Raw genomic sequence first — 19,735 nt, forward strand, 5'->3', positions numbered from 1 at the left:
GCATATCTCTTCCAAACAACCTTAAGCATCTCTTGTTGTGTTTATTTGCCATGGGTATGACCTCATTGGTGAAGTGTCCAATTCTTTTACCCATTTATTTATTTTTTATTTTTTTGCTGAGGAAGATTCGCTCTGAGCTAACAGTCTTCCTCTATTTCGTACATGGGTCACTGCCACAGCATGGCTGACGAGTGGTGTAGGTCCGCACCCAGTATCTGAACCCACGAACCTGGGCCACCGAAGTAGAGCGTGCCAGACTTTTAACCACTACGCCACGGGGCCAGCCCCTTACCCATTTTTTAAACATCAGGTCTTTCTTGTTATTGAGTGTATGTGTGTGTGTTTGTATATATATACTCAATATGTATGTGAGTATGAATATGAATGTATATATTCTCATTCTCTCTCTCTTCCTCTCTTTCTATATGTATTTCAGATATGTCCTTTATCAGTTGTGTTGTGCAAATATTTTCTCCCAGTCTGTGTCTTATCTTTTCATTTTCTCAACAGTATCTTTTATTTTATTTTATTTTATTTTCCCCCCAAAGCCCTAGTAGATAGTTGTTATGTCACAGCTGCATGTCCTTCCAGTTGCTGTATGTGGGACTCGGCCTCAGCACGGCCGGAGAAGCAGTGCGTTGATGTGTGCCCGGGATCCGAACCCAGGCCACCAGCAGCGGAGTGCACTCACTTAACCGCTAAGCCACAGGGCCGGCCCTCAACAGTATCTTTTAAAGAGAAGAAATTTTAAATTTTTGTGAAGTCCAATTTATCAATATTTTCTTTTCTGGTCCATGCTTTCTTTTACTTATTCAAGAAACCTTTGCCTAACCTAAGATCATAAAGATTTTTCTCCTGTATTTTCTTCTAGAAAGTTTATAATTTTAGCTCTGACATTTAGATCTGTGATCCATTTCTAGTTAATTTTTGCAGGGAACATTTATTATTTCATGTGTAGCTATGTCTCCCAGAATACAACCATTGAGAATCTAACTCAAGAATAAAAGACATTTCATAGAATGAGGACCAGGGCCCTGCAGGAAAGCTTGAAATAGTTTCTTGAAGACCTTGATCAAGAACATTTCTTTTACCATTTTTTTTGGATTAGCACAGCTTTGCTATTTAAAGGTTTGTATTTCAATAAATTTTGAAATTTCAGATCACAGATGCTATCGAGAGAAAATTCCTTATGTGGGCTGGTGTATTAAGGATACCCCTCTGAATATTCTTGATTGACCTGCTGGATGTTGAGAAAACTACAAACATATTTCATTATCTGTGAAATGGATGTAATCATCCTTGACATGAAGTTACTTTACACATTTGTGTAGTCTGAGTCAGAAATTTTGTAGAGGGGCCATAGGGATTCCAAATTTAATTGTGATTATTGCTAATTATACTAATTCTCCATTAAAACTGCTGCCAGAAAGCCTGCAGATGACATCAGTAATAAGTGGTCCATTGACTTCCGTGTGTGGTGAGCATATTAATTGTGATTACTGCTGTGACAGCAGCAATGTCTAACTCCAGAGGTGTTTGTTCTGTTAGTGATTCATTATTTTCAAAGTATTCTGGCAATGATGAGTCTATGTTATAAACCAAGGCCCTCCTGGGATGAAATGGCATTATTTTGTGGGATTTGTGACTCTTCTCCCATGGGAGACAACCTCAACTCCTTATGCCCTCAACACGTGGCATTGTGGTTTAAAACGAGGGTGGGAGAAAATGAGTCCAGTTCAGTTGCTGTTTTGTTTTTTTTTTCCACCCTGGGAGCAGGTGCCTTCCCATAAATATTTTCCTGAAATGGAAGTTGCCATGGGAAGTGGGTGGGTGGTCTGGATATCAGAAGAAGGGCCTGGCAGTCAGGGGTCTGGATCTCTCTTTGTGTCTAAAGGCCCAGGGCAGTGGCAGTAAATACACAAGTCCAAAGGAGTGATGTGGCCCTGAGCCTGAACTCAGCAAAAAGATTAAGAGAACTGCCTTCCAACCACTATTGTTCAGCACTTAGCACTTTGTGTTGGTGACATTCTTTCAACCTTTACTTACTCTTCACTGCAGCCCTGTGACTTAGGGCAGGACACAGCGCCCAGGAGGAGGTAATTGGGGCTTCCCTCTCTGCTGGACCTTTTCAGCTGGTCGCTGATAAGATTTTGAATTATGAGTTTTTAGGGGTCAGAGGACCTACGTCTTTCAGTTAAGTTTTTTTCCCCTTAACTTTTTAATATTAAAAATATTCAAAAGTGGAAAGAAAAGTATAATAAACTCCCATGACCTCATCTTCAACAATTATAGTCATGAGCAATCTAATGTTACCTATACCCCACCCATTTCCCCCACTCCACTTCCCCCCACCCTGCTGAATTCTTTACAGCACATACCAGACCTACCTTTCAATCTGTAAATATTTGGTACCTATCCCTAAAAGGTAAGGATTTTTTTCTAAAACATGAATGATCATACCTAAAAACATTATTAATAACTCCTTTATGTCCAATCAATTTTTCCAGTTATCTCATAAATATTTTTTCTTCAGTTTCTTTATTAGAGTCAGGATCCATATTAAATTCCACAAATTATAATTGGTTGATGTTTCTCAACTTTCTTTTATCTAGGGGTTTCCTGACTGTCTTGCTTGGTTTTCCTTGCAATTGGTTTATTTAAGAAACCAAATCATTTTTCTTGTAGGATTTTGTCTTGAATTTTGCTGATTGCATCCCCATAGTATTTTTTTTTAACAACTTCATTTGTCCTTCGTATTTTCTGCCAATTGGTGTTGGATCTAGAGATTCAATCAGATTAGGTTTGAATTTTTCTTCTAAGAGTATATCATAGTGCTGTAGACTTCCATCAAAAGGCACATGATTGTCTCTCTTTTCATTAGTACCCATTGATGATTGTTGCCTGGACCCATTCATTCATTAGGAGTTGCAAAATGGCAATATTCTATCACATATTAGCTAGAATACATCTATGAAGAGAAAGTTCCCCTTACCTACTTTTTGCTTACCCAGTGATATAGTTTATATAGGAAAGGCAGAATAAATGCTTGATTCTTTTCCATATATATTAGTGATCAAAATATTGAGTTGGTTCTCTGGTAGCTTCTCAAGTTGTCCAATTAACTTTTTTTGCTTTTTAAATACCAATATGATTTTATGGATTTAAAAATATGTGTTCATTTTACTTTATTGGAAGTAGTATCATTGGTGATGCTCAAATTGTCCCATATTTGACCACTGGCAATCCCTTCAAGTTGGCATCTGAGTCTTTCGGACATATTCCCTGTATGAGTTTCCTAGGGCTGCTGTAACAAGGATCACAAACTGGGTGGCTGTTTTTAAACAACAGAAATTGACTTACTGTCTCACAGTTTTGAAGGCTAGCTGTCTGAGCTTGATTTTGGCAGAGTTGGTTTCTTCTGGAGGCTCTGAGAGAGAATCTGTTCCATGCCTCTCTCCTAGCCATGGCAGTTGCCAGGAATCCTTGATGTTCCTTGATTTGTAAACTTATCACTCCAATCTCTGCCTCCATCATCACATGGTGTTCTCTCCCTGTCTATACCTATGTCTAAATTTCCCTCTTCTTATACAGAGAGCAGTCATTGGATTAGGGGTCACCCTAAACCAGTATTATCTCCTTTTAACTTGAAAACATCTGCAAAGATCCTGTTTCCAAATAAGATCATATTCACAGGTACTAAGGGTTAGGCTTTGAACATATCTTTTTGGGGACAAAAATGCAACTCACAATGACACCAATAGTCTTTGAAAGCTTTATTGCTTTCTGGCAAGACAAAATGTTGCAGACCCAGAATCAGCTCTCATTCTTTTAAGATGGAAATATTTAGGGACCACAATCTGAGCACTAAGAGTGCTCATTTTTACTGAGTTCGTCGTTAATTCTAGGCCTTTATAAAGGACGTAAATTCAAAATGCTTTTTATATTTTTAAAGATAAAATACATTAAATTCATAACTCTCACTTCCAATTCAAATTCAAGACTCCGAGACTTAACCCATCAAACCACCAACTACTTTTCCTTTCTGCCACGGGAAAGTCCTGGTTCTCAACGACACAATACAATTACTCTTTTATTTTATCCCATAATACACGTACAACTGTCTCAATAACAAAGCTAATGCTACCACTAATATATTGAAAACAGTTTAAGATTTTTTAAATTATTCTTGCAATTCTTTTTGCCCTCAGAGTACCTTCCGCTCAGGACAGGCAGTGAAGTTATTGCATATTAATTTCTTGTGAATTAGTTTTTCTATGGGAAGTTATGCCACCAACTTGGCACAAAGTTAGGTTCATTTGTTTCCATTTATTTTCAATTTTTAGGGGTTGTCTTTTTAAATTAAATTTTGTCCTTATAAATATGTAGAATATTTTCAGAGCTTTAAAGTCTAATCTACAGTGCAAAGTATAATCCTAGAAATCTAACTTCTGTGGCTGTCCTCTGCACCTTGTCTTCTCCCTCCCCTAGAGGTAATCATTTAAACTTTCCTTATCTTTCCATTTTTGCATATCGATCTTGTATTCTGCAACCTTGTTGAACTCATTTATTAGTTGTAATAGTTTTTTAGTAGATTTCTTAGGATTTTCTATGTACAAAATCATGCCATCTGTGAGTAGAGATGGTTTTGCTTATTTCTTTCCAATCTGGAGGCCTTTTGTTCCTGGTTTTGCCTAATGGCCCTGGCTAGAATCTCTAAACAATGTTGAGTAGAAGTGGTGAGAATGAACATTCTTGTCTTGTTCCTGATCTTAGGGGGAAATCTTTCACTCTTTCACTATTAAGTATGATACAAGTTGTAGGTTTTTCATAGATGCCATTTATCAGGATGAGTAAGTTTCGTTCTATTTCTAGTTTGTTGAGTGTTTTTTGTCATGAAACAGTGTGTGTTTTTGTCAAATGCTTTTTTGAGACTATTGAGATGATAATGTGTTTTCTGTTTTTTATTCTTTTGATATGGTGTATTATATTAACTGATTTGGGGATGTTAAACCAACCTTGCATTCCTGGGATAAATCTCACTTTATCATGGTGTATAATTCTTTTTATATGTTGCTGGATTGGTTCACTAGTATTTGTTGAGGATTTTTGTGTCTCTATTCATAAGGCAGTTTTCTTGTGTTATGATGTCTTTGTCTGGTTTTAGTATCAATGATATTGACCTCATAGAGTGAATTGGGAAGTGTTCCCTCCTCTTTAATTTTTTGGAATTGTATTTCCATTCTTTACTATACAAAATATGTATACATATATTTTTGTTTGTTCTCATTACCCTTTGTAGCTTTATAGTACTCCACTGAGTGGATATGCCAATGTTATTTAACCAGTGCCTTATTGAGAAACATTTAAATTATTTCCAGTCCTTTGCTATTACAACTCATCCTGCTCTGAATTACCCTAGTAATATGTCTTTTCATATGCCCATATAGTGTGGTATAGATCCTCAGAAGTAAGATTGATGAGTCAAAGAATAAAAACATGTGGAACTTTGCTAGATATCACCAAATTCCTTTCCTTAGGGGTTGGACCATTTTGCATTTCATTAAAAAAGAGTGACTATTTGTGCACAGCTTCACCAACAAAGTATTTTGTCTAACTTTTTTTTTGCCATTCTTGTAGATAAGAAATAGTAACTCCATATAGTTTTAATTTGCATTTATTTCATTGTGAGTGAATTTAAGTGTCTTTTTCGTATGGTCAAGGGCCACTTGTATATCTTTCTTTGTGAACTATCTGTTCATATCTCTAGCCTATTTATCTATAAAGTAGTTAAACTTTTTCTTCTGGTTTTAGAAGCTTTTGTATATTAAGGATATATTTTTATTGTTTTTATATTTATATTAAGGATATACTTTTATTTATTTACTTTTATTATGCTTTTAACATTTTCTTTTACCATGCAAAAGTTTTGATTTTTAGTTTTTATTATTGATCCTTTAGGTTTCATTTCTGAACCAAGCACAGGCATATGGATATTTAGAAAGAAAGAACCCTGATTTGAGCAGCCCAAATCCAAGGAAATCACTGGCTGAATGCCCAGAGACCTCAACCAAATGATTCCCCCCAGAGCCACTGACATCTACCTTTCTTCTTTTCCAATATTAATGCAATTAGTACCAGATAAACCATAAGTTTCTCAGTAACACTCCTTCCTCTAACTTGGAATCTGTTTTCCTCACACAGCTTTTGTCGATTTGGGTCCATGAAAGTGATAATATGGGGGTGTGGACAGGGAGGAGGATCCTGAGAGAGCAAAAGCTTTGGATAAAGCTGAGGGACCTCAAACAGTGCAAAATGTGGCTGACAAATGTATTTCCTTCTGGAGCCCCTGCCATGAGAACAGAGAAATGTTTTCTTAAAGTCATATCTCTCCTCTTAGAAACTAATTGTGGCTTTCATCAGGACTTCTTTTGTAAAATAAAATAAACACTTCAGGTTTTCAAAGTGTCTGGGAAAGACTTTCACAGCTTTGCGGATACTTCTGCATTTCTTTTACTTTTATAGACTTAAAGGCAGTAGGCATGCTAACTATCCACTGTGAAAAGGTAATAATGTGAGTCTGCATTTCCCTCCTTCACAAGTCATTTCCTTGTCAGGTTAGCTCTGCCAAATGAACTGTACTCATTTCACACATTTGGGTTAATATGTTTATTTTTTGCTTATTTTAAAAAATTTAAATTGTGAAGTATTTAAAATGTAATTTTTTTAAAAACCCAGAAAGTAACAATAGTCACCACATACCTACCATCCATCCTTTACCCTGAATTCCTATAGGAAGCATCTTAAAAATTAAACTTCAGATATTAGATTTGAACAACTCTCTGCATTACATAAAATTATGTAAATTTATGTAAAATGTGTCTATACATATATCTGTGTAAATATACATTTCTTTCACATAGATTTCAATAAAGTTGGGGCAGGGGATGCTTTAGGCTGTTTTTGCTCTTTCGCTCCTGATAATTAGTTGCTGTCCTATATCTCTGCAGAGCTTGTTCATTTTGCTTCATTTCTTGACTTGCAATAGAGGATATATTGGACCTAATTTCTTTCTTTAATTGTCCCCAAACATGCAGTTGGTTTAGGAACAATGTCGGATAGTACCCAGCACGGAACACCAAGAAAGGGTCCTGTATCTGGTCATAATTTTCTAGAAGGGGTCCCATTAACTTGAACATACCCCTTCCTTCCGGGTTGTGTTGAACTTCCAGGAAGCCGAGCTTTATCTCTATATAGGAATTTAGACACATAGCGTTCAAAAGTTGAGAGCAGGTTATGATTCTGACATATTAGTTCCTAATTATTTGGCTCCAGGCTCTGCCCATGTTGCATGCAGAGCAGGCCTTCACCAGGACACTTGGAGAGTTTTGTAGCTTAAACTGATTTAATTTAAAACAAATGCATCCATGTGATTATCTCAACCACAAATACGTAACACAATGTGTAATATATTTAAAAGGCAAGAGGAAATTTAGTAATGGAATTTGAAAACTGTTTCAAAACTGTTGTTTGAAAGAAAGGGACTTTGAGGGGAAAGAAATGAAGAAGTGAATTGGTGACGCCAGTTTGATTGTTTTCAAATACCACAGCTGGACTTGGATTGATACAATAAGAGTCATGGTGTTGTAAAGGATGCCAGCAGGAATCTAAGTGCTGGTACCCTACATGGAGGAATAAACGACAAGGCCTCAGACGCCCAGAAAACTGCAAACTTCGTGGACTCTTAAAGGACTTCATTTTCTATAGGAAAATTTCCTGATTTACATACTCTATCAGGGAAATATCTGGGTAGAAATACAGTCTTTGTGATCACTTTACTCATTTATTTAGTTTTTATTACTGGCTACTCACACACTCTATTTCTATTCCAACATATGTATATTGCATAACAACAAGTATGTATGTTCCACATGGACCAGTCCTATAGTTGTAAGAGTAACAGCAAACACTCACTGAGCTCTCAGTACGTCCTGAATGTTGTTCTAAGCACCATGTATTACCTCACTCGGTTTCTACAACAACCCTGTGAGACTGAGACTATTATGAGCTTACTCTTGCAGAGGAGGGAGTCAAGAAGTTGACTTGCCTAAGATGACACCTAGAAAGTCATTCTTCACCATTACATGATCCTGCCCCTTCCAAGCATGCCAAACGTCTTGTGACAAATGCCTTGTATAATGAAAGGACTTCCACAGACCAGCTGATTTTGAGTAAATATGCAGGAATGAATATTTCAAAACTACAAAAATAAATGAGATTCTCAATAAAGTGTGACAACAAGTTTTCAAAGCATTCATTTAGATGTGTGAATTTTAATACATCTGTTTGAAAACCAACCACATTTTTTAATAGTCACATCCACTGTAATAGATTTATTAGGTTGAAATGCACAAAGTGCCCACAGTTGACTCTTTTTAACCTACAAAAATGGCAATTTCAAGTGGGTCAATCTAATCCTTTTGGCACTATTGAAAAGATGATACTGCTTAGGGATCTGATTGCTTTGGCAATAGTTACTGAGGGTTAACTGTACCAAACACTGTGTCAGTCGTACGGTCAAGAGCTACAAAGACATGGATCTTGCCCCCCAGAAATTCTCAGTTTTCAACAGGAGACTGACAAGTATACAAATAATTACAATTAAAATAAGATCATTGCAATCCTGAAGGATACAGTGGTCCTCCCTTATCAGTGGGGAATACGTTCCAAGACCCCCAGTGGATACCTGAAATCATGGATAATATCGAACCCTATACGTACTATGTTTTTTCCTATACATATGTACATTTGATAAAGTTTAATTTATAAGTTAGTCACGGTAAGAGATTAATGGTGCTTTAGGGTTATTATTAAGTAAAATAAGGGTTACTTGAACACAAGCGCTGTGATACTGTGACAGTCTATCTGATAACCGAGATGGCTACTAAGTGACTAACAAGTGGGTAGTGTACACAGTGTGGATATGCTGGACAAACGGATGATTCACATCCCAGGTAGGGTGGAATGGACCAGCGTGAGATTTCATTACGCTAGTCAGAATGGCACCCAATTTAAAACTCATAAATTGTTTACTTCTGGAATTTTCCACAGAAGAGGAGATCTGACTGAGATGTAATGGAGGAGTAGAAGTTTGCCGCTACTGCTGAAAAAGGACATTAAAAACATCCAACAGATTTAGCATTTGAAGATGAAGAATGACATTTCATTAGAGTCACTGGATTTTCTTGGGGCAGTGATGTGGACATGCCAGACCTACCTGCTTTTGAATCTGGGCTATGCCTTTTCAAAGCTTTATGTCTTGGGACAAGTTATTCCTCGTCTATAAGGTAAAGATATTAATACCTGCCTCGTAGAATTATGATGATCAATTGCAGAGTGTATGCTAAAAGATCAGCAAAATCATACATGCAAAGTACTTAACAAATGGTGGCTATTTTTATAATTGTTGCCTAGTTTACTTTGTTAACCAGTACATCACTTGACTAACATCGAGGAGGTGTCAGCTCTATTTCCCACAAAAGCCATTGACCGTGTGTGTGGGGAATGGGTGTAGGTATTGTGTTGGGGGGTGATATATGACCTTAGAGAGCTGGCGGCTTTTCATCAGGCAGTAGTGTGGTGCAAAATTTTCCCAGAAGTCCGTGATATCTGCTTGTCATCTTGCAAGTATGTGTGTGAGCTTCAAGAACAAACTTGTCAGCACACAAAAGTTCCCAGATGGCTTTTTCAAGGACTTTTGATCTCTGCTGTCTTTGATTTGAATGTTCCCCAGAGATCTGAAAGCAGATTTCTTGTCGCATCCTTAAACATGGCTGTGCAAAATTGAGCAAATTATTGGCACAGTCAGCCTATTTTGTTTAACTACAGATGGATTCATGGCAAGAGGAGCAAACTCACATCTGATATGATAGACTGAGCCATGATCCACTGGCCTTGAGAGCTCTGCAAACTTCTCAGAAAAGCCCCAGAAGCACTAGCCAGGTGTCCACCTGTGGTCAACTGGAATAAAAGTTCTAATTTCAGAACTTGCCTATGAACTAAAATGGCTGCCATGTTTTGGCCTGCTGCAGTCAACTGTCTTGATTTTTGAGTAGTTTTATTAGCTTCACCCACAAGCTGTAATGAATTTGAGATGGCGCTTTAGAAGCTGCAAATATTGAGGTCCTGGAACACAAGGACTCAGTAAAGTCAGCCACAGTCAAACAAGCTTAGTGCAACATGACTCCCTGGGCTGGCTTCCTGCAGAGAATAGAGGCCAAAAGGAAGATTATCCATGCCTCTGCATGGAGAGCCCTTAGCCATAGGAGGGAAAGAGGAGTCTGACTTGGGTTCCAACAAAAAATTGGGCTTGGCTGTTAGAGACTCTGTTGTCTATGAAACATGAGTGTAGCCTCAATTCGGGGCATAAAATTCCTTATAATTGTTAATCTTGATTTGGTATTTTGCAAACACTATGCAAGGGTCAAATTGCTTACACTGTACAAAGGGTTAACTACAGATGTGCTTTTGGGGGAAAAAGTATTTTAGTTGTTCCATAGCCTCTTACCCTTATGGCTGTGTTCTGATATAACCTTAGTGCCATCCAAGGCAATAAATAGCAGAGGAGTTGGGGTAAATCCAATTATTTTTCCACAGCATCTTTTGTTGTAAGTTATGTCAGATTTTTAAAAATGAGACTCCATAAACCACATCATTGCAGAGTCCTGTTGCTGTCTCCGGGGGTTTCAGAGTTCCAAATGCTTGCCTTTTTGGATGTTGCATTGATGTGGCCCTGGGGACTGGTTAGAGTGACTAAAAACACTCCTGGCACTGGGTCACCTTGTGGCTGAGGTGAAATGGAGATCTTGTTTTCAAGAGGTTGGAGGAGAAGAACTCATGGGAAAGGACCCGAGAGGGATGACTTGCTCTTTGGGGCTTACAAGAGATTGACCCTTGACCTTCCCAATCTTCGGACCTTAGAATCTCCTTGCTGGTCACATCCGTCTTGGCAGCTTGAACCCCCACGTCCTCAGAAATTCCTAGAAGTGTAAAGACAAATCAGCCCCAGGATGTTGGCAGGATTCAACATGTTACTAAAAATGGGACTTTGTGGATGGAGACTTAAGAGTTTTAAGTAAAAAAAGAAAAGAAAATTTATGTAATTATCACTGACTCCAGTGACTTCAGTTGTTCTGAAATGGTTCATTACTAAAGATTGAAATAGGGTCACAGGAACACTGCTTCCCAGTGAGGGAGAAGCTGATCTCTCTGCAGCCCCTGCTCCTCCCTCCCATCTCAGCCAAGACTGTCACTTGGGAATTCGTCAGGAAAGTATTCGTGGGGGTTCGGATTGACAAGCTTTGTAACTGTTCTCTGAATGCCACAACCCACCTTCGCAGTGGTTCCCAGCCCCCCGCCTACGAGCTAACTTTGGGTCCTTTCCCAAACACTAAATAATGGGATGGGGATAGAAGACAGTTTCTTTTCCAAAATGCAGAGGCAGAAGGCTGAATGATTGTATTCCCTGAGCCTGGGTCTAACTCCAGCCCCCTGGCTGATACCCACTCTGGGTCAGCACGTGGAGGCTAAGGTCTGGACTGAGCTGGGAGGAGGGGAGCAGTTTTCCGTGACAGCCTCCCTTATTCACGGCCATCCTTCTCTCGGCCAAAACTGTATTTCCTGGTACCTCTCTCGGGGTTGCAAAGGAGGAGCAGTTGGATCATTTGATTAGCTTTTTCCCAGAACAGGGACCCTCCCATCTCTGTTTATTTCCCAGTGAGTGAAGGAGGAGGCCCAAGAATGGGGCGCCTTCTGGGGCTGCTCCTGAAACAGAAACAGCACCAGAGTCAGCTTTGGTTTTGCTAAATGTATCAACTTTCCCACATCAGGTGGACACCTGCTGACTTTTTCCACCTTCTCTACTCCCAGGGAAAATTGCTTCCAGTGGTCTCACTGCAGCTCTCCCCACAGACAAAGGAAGCTCTCCTTGCTCCTCATGGACCACTTGCCTGGGTTTTTTTTTTTTTAATTGTGGTAAAAAAACCACATAATGTACAATTTCCCATCGTAACCATGTTTAAGTGTACAGTTCAGTAGTGTCAACTATATTCATACTGTTGTGTATCAGATCTCTAGGATGTTTTCATCTTGCAAAACTGAAACTCTATTCATTGAACCACAACTCCCCATTTCCCCCGTCCCCCAGCCTACTTTCTATTTCTATGAGTTTGACCACTTTAGATACCTTATATAAGTGGAAATACAGTATTTATCCTTTTTGTGACTAGTTTATTTCACTTAGCATAACGTCCTCAACGTTCATCCACGTTGTAGCATGTGACAGGATTTCCTTCCTTTTTTTTTTTTTTTTTTTGCTGAGGAAGATTCGCTCTGAGCTAACATTTGTTGCCAATCTTCATCTTTTTGTACATGAGCCACTGCCACAGCTTGGCCACTGACAGACAAGTGGTATATGTCTGCGCCCAGGAACTGAACCCAGGCTGCTGAAATGGAGTGCACTGAACTTAACCACTAGGCCACCAGGGCTGGCCTGGGATTTCCTTCTTTTCTTAAGGCTCAATAATATTCCACTTGTTTATCCATTCATCTGTCAGTGGACATTTGTGTTGCTTCTACCTTTTGGCTATGGTGAATAATGCTGCAATGGACATGTGTGTGCAAATCTCTCTTTGAGATCTTGCTTTCAGTTCTTTTAGATATATACCCAGAAGTGGTATTGCTGGATCATAGACCAGGTTTAGGCTTCTGTCCTTAGATGCATTTTTGATATTTCTACATCCTTTCCACACCGTCATCCATATCCATAAGTTGTGAAGTATTTCCTTCCTCCAAAATCAATCCCACTGAACAAGGAACCAACAGCAGGCTGGCCATTGCCCCAGTCTCAAGTCAAAATAGAATGTGAACTTTTCATTTTCAATATCCAGTGCTCTGCTGGGTCCTTGTCATCAACAGGCAAATGCAGGCACTCAGCTCAGTTGCCCTCCACCCCTGAAGACCGTTCCGGCATCTCTGGCACATCCCACCATGTGGGGCGAGGCTTTGCTGCTCTCTGGACAGTCACTGTCATTCTCCTGGGACTGAGGGTGGACTCCCATCCTCGTGCTTAAGTTAAAGCCAGGCAGGCGTCTCTGGCTCCAGCTCTCTTCCTCCAGGGAGTGACTGCTCGTTAAGCACAGCCTGGTCACTTCTGCTAGACAGGCTGGCAGTGGAGAAGGGACAGTGGTTTGGCCGTCTACCCAGGCTAAAGAGGTCTGATCTTCTGCAAGAGGAGCTCATCTCCTTCATGCTGCAGAAGAGGGAGTGAGACTTGCAGGGAGATGGTAGGACTGCTTCCTTTAGCCAGCCATAACACGCACATACACACAAACACACACACACAAACACACACACACAGGCATCGAGGGTTCTTGCCCACTCTGGCCTATGGTTTCCCTTCCAATCATCCTTGTTCCATTTCTAGCTTCTGACTTGGAATTTTTGGCTCCAAAAAGGAAGTAAAATGTAAAATTCCTTAAGACTGACTACTAAAAAAGTGCACTTAATTTCGTCACTCTATTTTGTTTTCACCTTACTTATCAAGGTCACTATTGGCTTTACATATATAAGTAGGGAAGTTTTCGGAACAAATAGGAATCCACCAAAATAAGTCCTCCACCAATTTGCATTTGAGCAAAAGAATCACTTCTTTGGTTTGTATTGCCTCCTCTATACTTTTTAAAAATGCAAATACACCTAATAGGAGCAACAAATTGTCACTAACACTTTACTGTAATGTAGTTTGTCAGATGGCTTTCCTCTAGGGGAAGGGGGGAGGCAGGAATGGGAGAAAAACAGAGAAAGCTGAATTGGGGAAACATTAACAAATTTCATTTATTTCCCAATTTTTCCTAGGATCGGTTCTGTTTATATTTCAGCTGGAATTGCACGAATCTTTGTGTTTCAGCACTTGTCTACCTCAGGAAAAATTGAGCGAGCAAGTTAGCCAAATTGTTCTTCACATCTCAATTTTACACGCGTGTATCGTGTTATGAAATATCGTATGGGAAGGAGGCATCCCCAAATGTTTATCTGTTTGTCTCTCATCCTAATTAAGTCCATGTGGATCCCATGTGACTTCAGAGTATGGGGACCACGTTTTCACTCTTTTGTTTTGTTTTGTATTTTCCTTTAATGTGCTGCTTCAATTAGAGAAGGAACAAATCAATATTTGGATTTGGAGGTAAGGTACAGAGTGGGAACTGTTTGGCCCATAAACTATTGAGAGAATATATGAGCTCTTAAATCATCAAAAAGGAATGTCGTGGTATTAGTTAAGACACTTTTGGATGAAAGAAGTAGAAATCGATTTGAGCTAGCTGAAGCGAAATGTGGGGGATGGACTAAGGATAAGGGGTGTCTCATGGAGCCCGAGGACAGGAATGCAGCCCAACCTGAGGAACTGAGGCCTGGGAAGGTTGTCAGCAGCCCAGGAACAAACTCTGCCTCTCATTTCTGCTGCCCTCTGAACATCTGCTTCTCCTTTTCTCTCTCACTGCAGACCAGCTTGCTCTGGTTCTCTGATCACATTACAATATGGCTGCCCCAAGGCTCCTAGATGGTCATGTTGTCTTCCCAACCACATAAAGATTAACAAGCTATTAATTCACCCCAGGTCTTTGGAGGGAGAAGCTGATGGGTCCAACTTGGATCAGTGGCCTAATGAACTGTGGCCAAAGGGACAGGCTCACACACTACGAATGCAGCTGCTCGGCTCGCCCTCAGCATCAGGGATACGCTCTCAGATCTGGAGCATGGTACGCATCCTGAGCAGTCAGGCCCTGTTCCAAAAGAAAGCTATCCAGAGTTTTCTGTTTTTCCTTTTTATAAGCTGAATGTCCCGAGGTCTCATCAACTCTGGGCACAAACGGAGTCATGCTCACAGCACCAGAATAGTACAAGACCTCACACACCAAGGGTTTTCTTGAGTGTTTGTCTGAGCTCATGAAGGGTCCACTCCAGCTGGGTCGCCCACAGCTCCCCAGGTGTCCCAGTGCTCCACCAGGCATTATGGTCTCGGCCAGCCTTCTGCTGGGCACACAACCACAACACATGCACCAGACTAGATCCTTCACTAGGGTGCCCATCAATGTCTAGCTTACGGCTATTGTCTTCATGTCATTATTAATAGCACTCCCTTTTATTCTTGAAGTGTCCTGGTTTGTATGATAAATTGTATGTTCTACCAATCCCTAATGCATAGGTTTTACAGTGGTCCAAAGCAAGAACGCCTTTGTGAATCCCCTGTTAGAGAAGCTTCCCAACAGTGTGGTTTGTGACCCCAAAATTTTATAGAGTGGCAGAGAAACCCAATTTGACCTAAATTAACCAAAATGGGGGGGTTGTTTATCGATTGACATAACCAAACCAGGTCAAGGGCAGGGGGTAGAGTTTGCCTCAGCAGCCGCTAGATTCAGAACCCCAAACACTAGGGAGGGAACTCACTCCTTCTCGCTCCATTTTTTGTCTCTACTTCTTTTGGTGTGTTAACTTTATCCCCTCAGACTTGTCCCCAGGAGGCTGGAAACTTGGACACTATCATCAGCGCTGGGCTTGTGTCCTCAAAGCTTCACAACCACAGAACTCAGAGAGCCCTTGTCGGGAAGACCCTGGGGAAGAGCGTTTTGACTGTGGTTGGGTCATATGCCCGTCACTGGACCAATCACTATGTGGCCAAGAGATGAAGAACTGTGGTTGGCAGCCCTCACTAGAATCCTACTAAAAGGAGTGGAGTGCTGTCCCAAGCAGACAAAATAAAAAATGTCCACCTGTAGGTCTCTTTTTATTGTTTAATATCAGTCTATTTTCACCAAAATTGAAACCTGAGAGCAGGCCATGAAATAAATGTTGGTGGCCCAACATCCCTCCCTTTCAACAACTAAGATTTCTGACTGAGGCAAGCTCCTCCTGATTCTTGTTCCCTTTATTCACCCAGGAGGATCCACTGTCCTTATGCATGTGGGTTTGGTTAGGCTGCCCTAGCTGTTCATCAGGACCCAGGAGTGGACATACATAGCTGAGGCATGAGCCTAAGGATATCATTATATACATTAGCAAAACCAAACAGGATTAGAGAAACACGTACATTGAAAACCAGCCCAACCCCGATAAGTTCTTGAAATTAAACCATATGACTTCATATGACTTCATAGACCTACAGCTTAGAAGCTTGGGTCTTGAAGACAACCCAGTGGGATTCATGGGAAAGAAGTGTCTCTCCCTCGCCCCTCCCCTGTTTGTGTGTGTGCATGTGTGTGTGTTTCAGATATATCAAGGTGTTTATAAATGAGGACTTGTTTGGTGCATTTACTGGCTTCAGGCCCAAATGTTATTCATGGAAGAGAAAAGCAGATTTCTGCTCTGATAAGAACTTGAATATTATTTTCTCTGTTCATGGGAAATTCCACTTTTCTTTAGTATTGCTAAAGAAAACCAAGAGACTTTCCCCCCCTAATTTGCAGCAATGCTTTGAATGATTCTCAGTGAGGATGAGCAATTTCAGACTTGTTCAAGAATAGGTTGCATGCCCATGTGGGTTTCCATATCTGCAATGGATCTGCAACCAGGGCTTTGTGCTGGCTGACCTTTACGGTCCTCTCAAATGATTTAGGGAAATCATTACGAATTAAGAGACTAATGTGAAACTTAGTGACGTACCTTAAGAGAAAGGAGATTAAGTTTTAGACAGCTCACCACGAGGTGAACTGCTGAGTGTCCAGAGGTTTATAGAGGGGTGGGGGATCAGAATAGGCGACCCCAAAATGTGTCTCTGGTGTGAGGATTATTTTGGGCTGGTTACTTTTAAAAACTGCAGACATAGGAAAAGCTCTGAAAAGCAAGTAAAAGTAGAAGTTATCCTATCTAAGAGACATTTACACTTGTAAGTGAAATCTCCGTTTGTAAAGGTGTCTCCCTCTCTGTACCAGGAAGAAGGGGGATGACCTTATCTCTAGAAACTCTTACCAATGTGGAAGGCAAGGACTTAAATCTGCATATTAACCTTACTCTTGTTTACTGTGCTTTTCTGGTAATCTCTCGTAACTGACTCTCCCCACCCCCAATATCCTCACTTGTCTTTAGCTGAAGATGGTATTTATGACAGCCTCCACCATTTTGGCAAGTAACTCAGTTTTCCTGGGTCTCTCCCGTGTATACATATTACAAAGCTTTGTTTGATTTTCTCCTGTTATTCTGTCTCACGTGAATTTAATTCACAGCCCAGCCAGACGGACCCAGAGTGGGTAGAGGAAATCTCTTCCTCCCCTACAGAGGGAACAGCATTGTAGGCCTGCTATGTTTGGAAAACAGTGGTCTGGACAAGCTTGTGGGCAGGTAGAATGCCCCCTCACTGGGGAGCAATGAGCAGCCATCAGCAAAGCCACTTGCATGCTCTGTACCCTTCCAAACCCTGGTTTAGATCCCAGTGCCAAGTCCAAAATGAGTCAGCGGACTGACTGGATGCACCATATGGGAAATCTCTCTGAAAACCATCCCTCTCCTGAAGGACGCACACCAGGGCATGGCTTATCTAAGGCTACACAGCTTCTGCCCAAAGACGATTTTGCCACAGCTTTTAAACATGTGACACAAGATCTGTGCTGTGAAAAGTCCCCACTTACAATTTAAGTATTTTTGTTTAGAGGAATAAAAGAAAAGAAAACAAACACACAGATCATATCACAAGGCCTGTTTATGGCAGTGGTTCATGCGTGTCTCACTCCCTTTGTACATCCCTGATTGCTTGTAACTGGATCAATTAGCTTAAAGGGGCTCCAGGTCTACTTGAAAATGAAAACAGTGTCACCTCCTGTAACTCATCACACAGAAGAGTTGTCCAACCTCCATTTTTCTGCACCATTCATGTTACTTACTTTCCACTTTTTAGTTTTCATTTTTAGAAAATGAATTCTTGTGAAACTTACACCTATTGACTTTGAGGATGCTTCTAGGAAATCGTTAAATATTTTTAAAAACCAAAGATCGCTATTCTTTTGCTAATTTTCCAAAGAGGAGCCCAACTCTGAGAGAGACAGAAACCCAACTCTAATTACGGCTGTGGTGCCTGGGAGACACCCCCAGCTTAGATGAGTAAATGTGAAAAGAGAAAACAATCAGGAGCAATTAGCTGGGTCTTGGCTTAATGTTAGCAATGATTCCACTGTGAACCCCGAGCCCGGTCACTCGCTGTGCCCTCAGCCACATTTCCAGTTAGGAAAGCAAAGAGGGCCTCTGATTCATATTGTTTCTCTGGAATTAGGCTCAGCAGTCTTCTCCAATGACTTCTTGAAAACCTGTCCCTTCTTCTGGTCATCATTGTCTTTTCTCCATTATTTTTTAAATCATTTTACTGGAAAACTGCTTGGCACCGAGCATCTCTTCTTTCAGTCAGAGCAGCTTCAAGTTCCCATCGGCCCCCACAGAATGCCAGCGGCTGAGCATGAGTGAGTGCAAGGAGAAGATATTTCTTAAAGCACTCCACATTTCTACTGCAAATGGGAACCAGCAGACCTCTCCCCAAGCCCGTCACATCTGGTGAAACTCTTTCAGAATGGACCCATGAGACAATCAGGGCAACTTCACCATGGGTTCTGGCTCTGCTGGGCTGTAGTCCTGACAGAGAAAAGACCTGGGGCACTGAGGGAGACTGACTGGCCAGTTGTTTGACTACTGGCTTTCCAGATGGCCACTGAGGGTTTGCAGCCCTGATACTTACCTCTGAAGAACTCGTAGCAAGATGCCGCTGCCTGGGGGACTCTCTCCTGTAGTTCCCATCTTGGCCCCAAAGGAGGACATTTTGCATGTTGGGAAGATGACCTCCTTTCTTCTCATCCCCCTTCACTGTTTGGTGGGCGGGATGGAGAACTGAACATGTACAATGCAATCCCTTCCTCTCTCACTTTCTGGGAAGCCTCCTCTAGACTTGAGCTTTCTCTATTCTCCAGAAGCTTCCTGGGACTGGACTTTGCTTTGTAGAGGTGAGGCATAAGTTCTGGGTGAGAAAGGTCAGGCAGGGTGGTGTGAGAAGTCTTAGGAGCCAACTGGGGGCTTCTCCTAGCTGTGCTTTTCAGTCCGGCTTTATCAGCAATAGAGTGGACATTCTTGTCTCCTGGGCCTCCTTTGTCCATGTCTCAATTGCTTTGAGGCTTGGAGTGGAAAAGAAGTGGAGTAATTAATGGTCACTCTCAAACTCCAGCACTGCCCTCAGGAGTGAATAGGAGAGGAGCCAGGGGACTCTTGCAGGAATTCCCTGAGAAGACCATAAACCCCTAAAAGACAACAAAGTGATGTGAGAAAGGAATTGATGGCCAGCATGAAGACTGAGGAAGAGATGCGGAAGAACACAGGAAAGCTAACTTGTATTTTTCTCCTAGGGAATCCCACTCAGAGAGTAAAGCGGAAAGCCCAGGGCCCCTCTTGGAGTCTTTTAAAGACTGGTGCTTTTTTTTTTTTGCTGAGACAGATTATCCCTGAGCTATCATCTGTGCCCATCTTCTTCCATTTTGTATGTGGGACGCTGCCACAGCCCAGCTTGATGAGCAGTGTGTAGGTCCGTGCTCAGGATCTGAAACTGCAAACCCCGGGCCACCAAAGCAGAGCACACGAACTTAACCACTATGCTACCGGGTGGCCCTAAGAATGGTGCTTTTCAGGATTGGTTTCATGGCAAAGCTTGTGAAGA

This window comes from Diceros bicornis, chromosome 20, assembly GCF_020826845.1.
Source record: "Diceros bicornis minor isolate mBicDic1 chromosome 20, mDicBic1.mat.cur, whole genome shotgun sequence".
Lineage (NCBI taxonomy): Eukaryota > Metazoa > Chordata > Mammalia > Perissodactyla > Rhinocerotidae > Diceros > Diceros bicornis.